Genomic DNA, 13,604 nt, shown 5'->3' on the forward strand with positions numbered 1-13,604 from the left:
GAGATCTTTCTTTTTGCCTTTTCCTACCTGTGCTGATAGCCTTGAGAGGCTATTTCAGCTTCGCGTTGACGTGTTGGTGAGCTCACGGGGCTCAAACCGGGAGTGTTGCTAGGACTAACCCTAACAAGAGTAGTTCTTCGCAGAATCTACCACCGGATCGGAAACGCGACCCACTGAGAAGATTCGGCGAGAAACTCAGTGGGCTGTGGCATCTGTCTATTCACTATTGTAATTATGGGAACCGCGGGATGGCTCCAAGTTGGGTCGCATCTAAGGCACGCAGAGATCGACGCTCTATAATTATAGTCTACGATACAGCCAGTGTTACCTACCATTTACGATAGATTTCATGAATTCCGAAATCAAACGTCAAATCGCCGTCAACTATAATATGCTAACTTCTGTGGGTACAATACCATTTTAGTTTTCTTAAACAATTGTAACATCGGCTATTGTTAATAAAGTTTTATGTCTCTGTTTTGTATCATAGAATAAATAAATTGTGCGTTCTTATGTCACACTGAAATCCATGACTAATAAAGGTGTGATTGATGGTGTAGCCAAGATTACATTTCGGGTAATTTTTTTTAATTGCGTGACATACTAATAAAACCCTATTGACATATTATTATGTTGAAATCCTCTGGCCTAATTCAACCCAAATTTTATTACTGCGAATAGCACAATTAAATATTAATTTATTATTAACGTTGACATTTATAATATTTATCTATTAACTTATACGCTACTTTACTCTCTCGGGATTAGACTTTAGTTTTCTGGTTGAAAAGAAACCTAACATCAATTAAATAAGCATCATTATCAACTAATCTTTGTATTTCCGTGATAATTATACACAAAGAAACAGAAGGTGAAACGATACTATTCTTAATAACGTTGAATTAGCTTCCGTAGAAAGAGCTTGTCATTACTTTTTTTATAAATTCTACTTCTGTGGAGGGCACGTAGATTCATCACAAAGGATCCATTGCAGTACTCCTCGCATTCTTATGCAAATTTCATTGAAATGCGCTCCTATTGTTATCATTTGCAGTTTCTGTGAAAACGCTTTCATAATACATAGATCTGTTTTCAAAAGCCGTCCCGAAATGTACATCAAAACGTAATCGTGTGAATCGTGGAGAGTGCTCTGAGGAATTGTTTGAGATGATTCCATCATCTCGTTTTTATCATCGCGCCGCCCGCTACCGGAGTAGAGTTCATCCATACTATCTGGAGCCTCTGCGTTCATCCACAATGTGCTTTCAGAGATATTTTTTGCTACGTTCCATCCGGCTTTGGAATGAGCTCCCCTCCACGTTGTTTCTTGAGCGCTATGATATGTCTTTCTTTAAATGAGGCTTGGGGAGAAGACTTAACGGTAGGCAGCGGCTTGGCTCTGCCCCTGGCATTGCTGAAGTCCATGAGCGACGGTAACCACTCACCATCAGGTGAACCGTATGCTCATCTGCCTAAAAGGGCAATAAAGAAATGATGTTTAGATCTGCATAAAATAGCTTAATGCGATGTATTGGAGTGACACTAATCACGTAGTGATTTCTACTGGCGGCTATAACCAAATATGTGCCAATTATGTAGAGATATAAAAACAGGCTAGTTCTATGATTAATGGAGTTTCAGACTGCACATAACTTTTGAAGGATGCTCCGGCTAATTCGATACGTGCCCGGATTTCAGTATTGCTATATCTCATGTTTCAGTGAGTCACGAACCCAATTATTTATTTTGTGGAAATTCCAATAACTTGTTGGTAAGCCGTTGGGTGATAGCGATTTGAAATGTGTTTTATTGAGAACAAAGTCGTGGCCTAAAAGATAAGATACACTGGGTATCAAGCGATGCGACTTTATCGATGTTCAAATTTCGCATTAACCCACTGAGTATCTCTCTTTTTTTCTTCCTATTCTAGTAAGCTCGAGGGGTTATTCTACATTCACCGAGTTAGTAGTTGCGCTCACAGGGCTTAAACCGGGAGTGGTGCTTCGCAGAATCTACCTCCTCCTCCTTGCGTCGGTTTCCTCATTACTGAGGGTCGTGGTCATGGCCTTGAAACAGTTTAAATGTTTCTCTGTCCATGACTCTCTTGGGATGTAATTGTGGTGGGTTCCCACGTCCTTCCACATCAGTATTTCGAAGGGATTAAGTCCTTCACGGCAAACTGGTCCCGCTCCGGGTCTCTGGTTGTATCCAGAATCTACCACCGGATCGGAAACGCGAATCACTGAGAAGATCCGGCGAGAAAATCAGTGGGCTATGTTTATGGGTTAATTTACTCGTCGAGCCCTTAGTCGCAAACGACGGGCTCGGCGAGGACGGTAACTGGTGCTTGAGGTACCTAAAGGCACCGTTAATGGATCGGGAGGATCCCTAATGACGTGTTTTTTTTATTGCCCTAGGCGGACGAGCACACGGGCCACCTGATGGTGAGTGGTCACCGTCGCCCATGGACTTCAGCAATGCCAGGAGCAGAGGCAAGCCGTTGCCTACCGCTTAATACTCTTCACAAGCCTCGTTTGAAAAAGGACATGTCATAGCGCTCGGGAAACACCGTGGAGGGGAGTTTATTCTATAGCTGGATGGTATGTGGCAAAAAAGACCTCTGGAAACGCACTGTCGATGAACGCAGCGGTTACGGAACGATGATAAGAAGGAGATGAAGGGATCGTCTCAAACAAGGGTGCTTAGGGCGACGTCGACTGTTTACCATGTGGTCCACAGGATCGGTATGTATTTCCCGGCGGCCACAACAAGAGGGTTTTCATGTCGTGCCGCCTTCTTAAAGTGGCGCAATGATACAGACTGTAGATACTTACTGACTAAATCAAGCTCCAGGTTATCATGGAGATCTACGTTCCTTAGGAACCATGGTGCTCCGACGGATATCTTGCAATAGATTTTCTCACCGTATCTTTTCAGTGGGATGCGACTCCACGCATAACTGGAATATCCCATTAGGCTAAAAGTGAATATGTATGAAAAAAAAAAAAAACACGTGTGGCACTCGGAGACTGCCGCGGTAAAGCTATTGCATAGCATTTTTTATCAACTCATGCAATTATAAATCGACAATAATAATTTAATTTTAAAACAACAATAAAATAAGATCACGCTATATTTATAAACATTAATAAAAGCAAAACATTAACTGCCCCCTTCACACTCATAACCTAGACCGCGCGAGGGAGAGATGGGCAGACTTTTCATGATGTGCATGCGGCAGTGTGACGTCACGCCGTGCGCTTATTCACAAACACTACACAAGCGCAACGTGTGAATGTGTTGAGTGCGAGCTACATAGTAAGCGTAGTGGGGGGTGTCAGGTTATTTTCGTTACGGAATTTCTTGATTCAGTCGCCGCGCTCAAGGCCCGCGATAGAAGCTATGCAATAGCTTAAAACAACTAAATCCCGCGTATACATTTTCCTATGGAAATTCTAATTTAACAGGTGCTCACGAACGACTTCCAAGTCTAAGGAATAATGTAATGTAATGAAATTCTGGTTTGACGGATGGAAGACTTCGATTTGTTTTTCCAAGGTGTGTGTCGGAATACACGTGGATAAGTTAATGGTTTCCGAAAACTGCTTAACGCCAGGTTAGCTCGTTTACCAATCAGAGCAAAAATATTTAAATTTAGAAAACATTTATTAAGAAATCGAATTACCTACTCGAATTACAAGTCAAATTTGTGTCCGGTGCATTTAAAAATTAAGCATACTGTTCGAAATGCCATATCTTGATATTGTTTATTAGTTTCTATACCTGATATTTTTGATATGTTTCTGTATTTTAGGTATGCAGGTCCAAGTAATAAATAGCAGCATATCTTTCATGTTATGATTGTCTAAGCGGTACAATATGGCGCTTTTATCTTTTAAAAAACCTTAAATTAAACAAAATTGAATATTTTTTTAGTTTTGAAACTAATCTACTCTACTACTACTAAACTAGCGAACTCATCGTGGCCTAAAGGATAAGGCTTCCGGTGTATTCGTATCTATCGATGCAACGATGATTCGAACATCGAACCCAGGCGGGTACCAATTTTTCTATTGATATACGTACTTAGCAAGTGCTTACGATTTCTTACGATTGTCACAGTGAAGGAATAACATCGTGTAACAAAAATCAAACCCGCAAAATTATAATTTGCATAATTACTAGTGGTAGGACCTCTTGTGAGTCCACACGGGTAGGTACCACCACCCCGCCTATTTCTGCCGTGAAGCAGTAATGAGTTGGCTTGAAGGGTGGCACAGCCGTTGTAACTATACTGAGACCTCAGAACTCATATCTCAAGGTGGGTGGGTGGCAGCATTTACGTTGTAGATGTCTATGGGCTCCAGTGACCACTTAACATCAGGTGGGCCGTAAACTCGTCCACTAATCTAATTAACAAAAAAAAGATCTAAAATTTACTCGCCGTGACGGTAATTGTCAACGGTGGCTGACTTTATTGAAGCACAACTTTATCCTAATCGTTCCCTCAATGTTGAGGATCGTGATTCTTCTGTAGCCTTCTCACTGCTCTCTCGACCTATTTCTATCTATTGCCTAGATTCGTTGACTGGTATTTCCAGCTGTAGACCCATCTGGTCAACCCACCACTTGTGGCTTCGGCATCTAGACGTTTTTTCTTCTATCTTACCGTCAACAATCAGCCTATTTACCTTTGACTAAAATGTCGCAATCTTATGAAAATATACGGTTGACAGTCATCTATCATTGGCACTCTAGAGTTTTCTAAGCACTATTTATAAGTTTAATAAGAAAACAAAAATATCGGTACCAAAGAGCGAACGCCCGTAGCAACGCAAGGTGGCTATCATATTCGAGCATAATGAGGTCAGATGATGCAATTAGGTCACTGGATTCCATTATCTGACAGGATGTTATTATAGTCTGGTAATTACACGACCTAACCTAACGAAATGTCATATTAAATTATAATATAATGGTGTTCCATTACATTTGCCCGATGCCTAAATTATAAAATCGAATTTATGGTCCATTTGCTATGAAGTGGGTACCCAAGGTGAAAGAGGATGTCGTGAACGACGAGCTTGTAGTTTCTATTGTGTTGTGTGTGACTTTTCAATTGCTTTGTGACAGATATATTATGTAAGTGGGATGCTACCACATAGCTATCGCACGAGTTCACTTTACGTCTTAACGTCAGGAATCACGCATTTTATTGCATAACGATTTTCTTCATTATATCAGGTTTTCCCTACTGATTTCCGGCAAAAATAAATTAAACTATTTATTATATTTCACTATTGTATATTTTTGTATTTATGCCTTCATATGTATGCCGTATTATTTGTTGTTAATAACTTAATCTTAAATGCCCACGAGGATGCTTTTCAGGTGGACCATTTTGAAAACGAACAAGATTTAGTCATTCGATTATGTGGACCAATCGCTTTGAATTCTATACCAATAATAAAATAATGAACTCGTTATGCATAATAAACGTATTTGTTTAAAAAAAAACACCTCTGTAGTCTAAATATTGCTTATACTACAAAAGGAACGTAAAAAAAAGTGATAGTTTCCGTTTGTTAGTTTTTGCTACTATTAATTACTACTTCATTTCATTTCTATTTTATTATTTGTATTTTATTACGTGTTTTTTGCATGAGCATTCGGGTGATGGAAGGCCGGCTATCCTCAACCCCAGACCCAGCGGGGTATTCCGTAGGATAGACCATTCTAACCGGCGCTATCTAGGCGTGCTTCGGACAGCTTGACGACCGAGAGGACTGGTGGTTGTGGCGCCGACGACCGCCAGTCCGGCGTACCGAGGGGGAGGGTGATGGGAGAGATGTGCTCCGCACTAAGCGCTTCACTTTCCCCCCTTTGCCTTTTTACGAGCTCTGTCTCATGCGAGGTTTGGATGCTGGTTGTTGAGCGACAGGAGGTTTTAGTCGGTTCGACTCCGACATGCTCCGCCCTCCATACCCAGTGAAGGGCGGAAGTCCAGCGATTTCCTCCTGACAAAAAAAAAAGTAATATTCATTTAGAATTACAATCAAAAAGTTACGCAACGAATTCGAATGTTTTAATTACTCCCGTTTGAAATTAAATACAGGAAATTTAACATTGAGTTGTGCTCTCTAAGTTTATTCACAAGTTCGACCAAGTTATATACGTGTTGTTAGGGGTTGTTTCCACTCACGAATATTCCGTGTAATCGGCATCGCTGGCGTCTGTATAAACGTAAAATTATGTCGAGCTTCATTACGATTTCGTATGAATTGTGACGGCTGAGAATACGGTAGCGATAAACTTGCCCGTGGATACGGTCCTTTATGCTCAGCACGATCTTACATGAACAAAATAAATACAAGTCGGAGCCAACAAGTTCGTTTCGCCGAGCACTCGTAATTTTCTCTATCCACGCTTTGATCTTGTTTCGTTCAGTAAATTATAATTCCACTCATTTTAAAGATAAACTACGCTTGCAAGTTTTGTTTTTTATACCTTAACACTGTAATCCAAAAAAAATAATAATTACTTAACCTTTTGTTCGCAATCGCATTGATTGAACTGATCGTATAAAGTTTTAAGTTTTATTTCAGTTTAATATTCGTTTTTTTTTAAATAATTTATTCTACTATCGACAAAAGCTTCTTTCAGATTTATACATTTAATTGTCAGTATTGTGTAGTGTAGTGTTGTGTTGTGTTGTGTTGTGTTGTGTTGTGTTGTGTTGGGTTGTGTTGTGTTGTGTTGTGTTGCTACGATTTGAGATCATCATCTATATATTCAAGTCGCCAAGCAGTCTGATTTAAAAGGTGGAATGGAAAACTATACTTGTGTAACTATACTTGAGCCTTTAGAACTTATGTCTCAAGATGGGTGGTGCATTTACATTGTAGATGTCTATGGGCTCCAGTAACCGCTTAACACCAGGTGAGCTGTGGGCTCGTCCACCCATCTAAGCAATAAAAAAAAAAAAAAATAAGTCGTCTTGGCTTAATTAACTCGAAAATTTGTTCAGGCATCAGGCACTGACGATAATACCATAATTATACCTACACATAATTTTTACTTCCCTTTGCTATTTAAAAGTTTTTTTTAAAACTATATATACTGTTTAATCTTGAAGAGTATTTCATCTAATAAAATAGTATTATTTTCAATTTTAAATAAAATAATATTACGTGAACATGAAAATACACCTTATATGTCAGGTATTTAAAATAATTTGTTAACCCGCAATCTCTTCCAAATCCAATAGCGGGGGTCAATGAACTCTGAGGTCGATGAAACGGCTCAAGATAATGAGCTGTATTTTTGTTTTGTAAAAATATGATTAATGCACATCGGGCTTCGATTGCAGGTAACGTAATCACGCCCGCGGGAATAGAGACAAATGTCGTATCGGTCGTAGATATACAGCGCGGCCGGCGCCATCTGGCGTGCGAATTTACGAGTTTAATCAACGGGTCGACAACGGTCTGGGCTGTAAAATAGCTTGCACTGCGAAAGGTGGGATAGATTTAGGTAAGCCAATGAATTGTTATAGAGATACTATAGATAATTTTGGATTCTGAATAGTGTTAAAACAAATAAGTACCATATATTTTTTTAGTTTATATTATTAACAGTGATAACCTTTTGTTATCGATGCTTATTACAAATTAAACCATAGACATTAACAACGTGAATACCGCCGCCATTTTTACTGGTGGTAGGACGTCTTTCGAGTCCGCACGGGTAGGTGCCACCACCCTATTTCAGCCGTGAAGCAGTAATGCGTTTCAGTTTGAAGGGTGGGGCAGCCGCTGTAACTATACTGAGACCTTAGAACTTATTTATCAAGGTGAGTGGCGGCCTTTACGTTGTACATGTCTATGGTCTCCGGTAACCACTTAGCACCAGGTGGGCCGTGAACTCGTCCATCCATCTAAGCAATAAAAAATGCCCACTTTGAGACATGAATTCTAAGTCCCAGTTTCACAGTAAAACGGTTGCTCCACGCTTCAAACCGAAACACATTTCTGCTTCACGGCATAAATAGGCAAAGTGGCGATTTCTACTTCTGAGAGCTCACAAAACATCGTACCACCACTAAGAATGCAGGTTATAAAGCATATTTATAAAAAAATCAACCAAATCCATTGATCCCTTTTGTGAAATTCAGTCAGAAGAGCCCAGACATACAAACTTTCGCATTTAATACACAGTAGTACAGCTTGGATGAAAACCTTGTTAGTGACATTTAACTTCATTATCCGGCATCCATGCTCCACCCGTCTTCAGCGTTTAAGGGATATTTGCAAGTACAATAGCCATCACTGAAAGCGAGCCGCAAATTGGTTCATGTAAGAGCCAGTTACGATTTCCATCTAGTGCATGCGCCAGCAAATCGATATGTAATCCAATCTCAACTGACTAATTAGAGTCGGCTGAAGTGTTTGAGCAATGGCGTTCGGGCACTCGTGATACTAATCATAATGTATGCTAAAGTAATGTGTATTGTACCTATGATATAATCTATCTATATATATAAAAATGAATTGCTGTTCGTTAGCCTCGCTAAAACTCGGGAACGGCTGGACCGATTTGGCTAATTTTGGTCTTGAATTATTTGTGGAAGTCCAGGGAAGGTCTAAAAGGTCAGAAAACATAAAAAAAGCTCGGGATTATATAAAAACAAACAATTTTGTTTTTTCTTTGATATGTCCCCTTGATGTCTCTTTTATTTATCGATTGAGGCACTACGAAGTCTGCCGGGTCAGTTAGTTAATTAATAAAATGTACATTTGCTATTAATTATAATGTAATTTTGAAATTAGTCTTGGCAGAATCGCCCCCGCCTATTTCCGCCGTGAAGCAGTAATGCGTTTCGGTTCGAAGGGTGGGGTAGCCGTTGTAACTATACTGAGACCTTAGAACTTAATCTCGAGGTGGGTGGCGCATTTACGTTGTAGATGTCTATGGGCTCCAGTAACCACTTAACACCAGGTGGGCTGTGAGCTCGTCCATCCAACTAAGCAATAAAAAAAAATTCCTAGATATTGAGAAAGAGTGGACCAAATTGAAATTCGAAATTATATCACTCTGTTGTCGATAGGGTAATAACATTATCTTCGTAAATTCTTGCACTAACTTAATTAAACAATAACTTCTTTAAAGCGATTTGTGTTTATAATTATCTTAAGAATTGATGTGAAAAATGAATCGTTGTGAAAATTATGGGGTGATCACGAAAATAAGATTATGAATTAGATGATACAAAAAAGGGGAAATAATAATATTATAATAATAACGCTATACCGGTACAAGTAATACCATACCTATATATCATCAAATAGCAGAAGCGGATATCGAAACGTCTAGAACTATTGGAAATGTTCTGGAAAACTGTAGACATATCGTATTGACTATTAAAACGGTGCAAAAACTTCATGAAGGCAGTTAGTAATCAGTTCTATTCGAAGCGAAACAACGAACGGACCATCTGGAGCGTAGTGAAGGAAGTGAATTGTGATAATATTGAAGTATACTTTAAGCGTCGTCATAATTAAATAGAGTTTTTATTTGTGTTTCGGTGGTGAGTTTTTATTTATCCTGAATCTCAGCGCGTAACAACAGCAATGACTAATATAATTAATATCTCGTCATAAGAGAGACACACGATCAGATATCAATTTTCAACTTTTCATCAAAAAATTTTGTTTTATTGTCCAATCGTCCGAAGTTGAGTCCGGTAATTTAGCGGCCCCTAAAAGGATCTTAAAGACTAACTAGAGAAACCTATGTTCATATCTCCTCTCGGTTGGTGTATACCCTCTTAGACTCGAAGGGTCCCAATATTTTTTGTAACTTCATCGATCCAGCGGTATCTTATCTGTGCGACCGAACGTTTTTCCGTTCGGACGAAACAGATGTACTTTATCACCCATTAGATTCAGTTCTGACAAAATTTCCTCAATTTCCGTATTATTTCTTTGTCTCCAACTTTCGTTTTCCTCCTTGATCGGTGGTACCAAAATCATCCGACGCGTTTTACCTAAATGTTATTTGTTTTATTGTATTATACCTATTTATGTAGTTATTTCAGGGTAAGAAAGATTTCTTGACATACTACTTGAACAAAGAATTGAGTCCACAGAAAAAGAAAAGAGAAAAAAGGGAAAATTGAACAAGACTATTCTTTTTTTTTATTGCCCTTGTAGGCAGACGAGCACACGACCCATCTGATGGTGAGTGGTTACCGGCGCCCATGGACTTCAGCAATGCCAGGAGCAGAGCCAACCCGCTGCCTACCGCTTAATACTCTCCACAAGCCTCGTTTGAAGAAGGACATGTCATAGCGCTCGGGAAACACCGTGGAGGGGAGCTCATTCCATAGCCGGATGGTACGTGGCAAAAAAGATCTCTGGAAACATACTGTGGATGACCGCAGTGGCTCCAGGTAGTATGGATGAACTCTACTCCGGTAGCGGGCGGTGCGATGGTAAAAACGAGATGCCGGTATCATCTCGAACAATTCCTCAGAGCACTCCCCATGAAACATACGGTACAAAATACAGAGGGAACCGAAGTCTCTCCGCAGACCCAGAGGTTCCTAACTACATTGTACCACGCGCATTTAAAATTCCCAGGATAAGGGTTAAGTGAAAATAATCAAACAGAGCGTTTTATTTTTGTAGTTATAAAGATAAATACAAAACAAATTTAGCATACAAAAGTCACGATTCGAAGATAAAATTATCAAACATGATGCCGACTTACACACGAGATAAAACATATCACTTTTTTCAACTTATTATATATATTTTACAATCTAAAAAAATGAATACAGTGTATATGATATGTAATGAATTGTTAAAACTTTGGTGGTTGATAAAATCTTCTACGCATTAAGTATCAACAAAGCACGAATGTAATAAATAAAGATCTTTTATATTGAAGAGGAAATACTTTAACTGTTTGCTGAATGGCCGATAAACACACAAAAGCCGTTAGGCATAAATATTCCTTAAGTTATCGCCTAAGAGATCTATAGAGGTAGGTGAGGGTAGTACCCTCGTGACAGTTATTGCACATTTTACGCGAGACCTCCGTGAAAATTCTATTTACTGGCAACATTGTCGACAACGACATACAAAATTCTATGTACATAAAGAAAGGATTTTGTATTTTGCTTTTATAAATGTCTTCACAGTTCAATTTGACTTTACGTTATGAAATGTACTGGAAACAGATAGATCAAACTAAGCTCTGTTAATATTCAAAATCTTTAGGGAAGTAAAACAAACTATGGTACGATGGACTGCTACGACTTGTGTCTAATTTGTGCTTAGGTAAACAACGTTGTGAAATGAAAACATTCAAGCCATCCGTTCATAATAAAGTACGCACGATCCTTCCAATATATTTAGGCCATTATGTGGTCAATAACTCACAACATAAACAACCCTAAACAAGCAAAGTCTGAAACTGTAGAAACAACGAAACTTTCCTCGTATACGTCACACCTAAAGCCCTTTAACCGATCAAATGTCTAACTAATATTCGAATTAGTGACGTCATAGGATTAGGTTTGGCGGTACTCAATATCCGCCGATTACCGGCGACCTAATTCGAGAATAACGTTGTAGCAAGTTTCTGGTGAAATGATTATATTACAAATTTATAGCCCGATTTATTTTCGAATATTCGTTATATTCAATTTTCCAACAGAGAAACCAATTTTTTTTCAATAATACGATGGTATTTAATGCTAGAAAATTAATTTATCAAACTCTATCAAAACATTTATTGTTTTTTGCGTGGATACTGTCGTATTTATATTATAATTAGCACATATTGAATTTATAAACTGTCGCATGAACAGACGTAAGCATCGGATTAAATCTTTACGCGTAACTAATGCAAGCTTGAGCATTCATTTTACACGGAAACACATAAATTCTGATTTTCATTGGTTAAGTAATAAACCATGAAGTTTCAGCCGGAAATGGCTAGCGGTATGTTAGGGTTGGCGCGTTTTAAAACTAATGCTATTAATGATTTAATTGATAACACACGCTGTAAATTTGAAGCTTTGAATTGTAAAGTCAATGAGCGATTTTATAATGTAGATGCAATGGTAGTTAGGTATCCGATTTTTTATTTATGCTACATAAAATAGGAAAATGGGGCCAAAAAGTTTACATTTAAATTGGACACAGGCTCTGTTTAAATAGTTCTAGAAGTCGGATCTCCTCTGACGGTTTATTTGATTTAAAAAACACTACTAAGTCATTGGAAGAATTTCCTCCTGTCCTCCTCCTGGTATATCTCTCTAAAAATTAGGTTAAAACTAATTGACGGAGAATGCGTTGGACTTGTTTTGCATGACTCACTGAGAAGAGCCGACAAGAAACTCTAGGGGTTCGGTCTATGGGTTAAGTTGCGTGTCGGAGTAACTAGTGTCTGGAACCACTAAACGCACCGAAAGCGGATCGAGAGGAAAGATCTTGTTGTTACAAGCTATACATATCACAGGGATCATATAATATGAATCGACTATTTACAGTTCATTTCAAAAATCGAATATGCCACACCCCTATTCATATTCGTTACGGTTCCGTGAATCACAACGTACTATAATTTAGTTGTCTGACTTGTGTTTCGAACCGAATTAACTAGCAGTAGATAAGGTAACGTTAATAATTTACATGGCTATAGCTCAAAAGTGCCGACAGAAACCGTTTGGATACAGTTACTTCTCTTATCAATTAGTGAAACACGCCCAGGCTCCGTTATCACTATAAGTACATCATACATTCATTCGAATAACAATTTGTTAAAACTCCTCGCGTGTCATCTTTTCTTTATCTTAGACTAGCGACCTGCTACGGCTCCGCTCGGGTCTTTAACAAAAATTTCAACGATATTTGACGTTGTTTTATCTTTTGAAATAAAATAAGACTTATTGTGGCATAACTATAATAGTTAGACATATGCTGTAGCGACATTTTTTGTAAATAATAATGTGTTCTACAAAGTCGTAGATCATTATTTTATTCTATCATTAATAGTTTTCGCAGGGCACGCGATGTAAAGAATATTTTTGGGTAATTTTTTTACACCACGGGTTACATTATTGGAGTTTTAGTAAGGATCCCTAATTTTATTCAAAAATATTATAACTCATTTCAATTGGGAATAGTGTAGCTTCCAAACAGTGAAAGAATTTTTCAAATTGGTTCAGTAGTTTCAGAGCCTATTCAATACAAACAAACAAACAAATCTTTCCTCGTTATAACATTCAACGTGCGATATATGTGGATGATACGAGGACAAAAACTTGCCCTGAACTTCCTACAATAATTGCACAAAGTTTCAAGAAACATTTAAGGGCACGCGAGCACATAGATCACACACACACTAAGGAAGGGTTGTGGCCTAAAAGATAAGACACTGTGTATCTGCTCGTATCGAGCGATGCAGTTATACCGGTGTTCAAATACTACATGCAGGTACAACGCTGAAATCATAAATGATTTCTATGGTGAAGAAATAAGATCGTAAATTGTTTGTCGAATTAATGGTACGGTATCTTGTATTCAGCACAGATA

The 13,604-nt window shown here is 38.5% G+C and overlaps 1 protein-coding gene across 1 annotated transcript in view; it reads left to right on the forward strand.

The window, feature by feature from the left end:
* Nucleotides 1–7,473: 7,473 nt before the first annotated feature.
* The window catches only part of LOC101738250 (protein toll), a 151,937-nt gene continuing 145,806 nt past the window's right edge, over nt 7,474–13,604 (forward strand). The window contains exon 1 of the mRNA XM_062669105.1: nt 7,474–7,533. The gene's annotated coding sequence lies outside the window, so the exon portion shown is untranslated. The remainder of the gene's footprint in view (nt 7,534–13,604) is intronic.

The sequence above is a fragment of the Bombyx mori genome, chromosome 6 (genome assembly GCF_030269925.1).
Source record: "Bombyx mori chromosome 6, ASM3026992v2".
In the NCBI taxonomy this organism is placed as follows: Eukaryota; Metazoa; Arthropoda; class Insecta; order Lepidoptera; family Bombycidae; genus Bombyx; species Bombyx mori.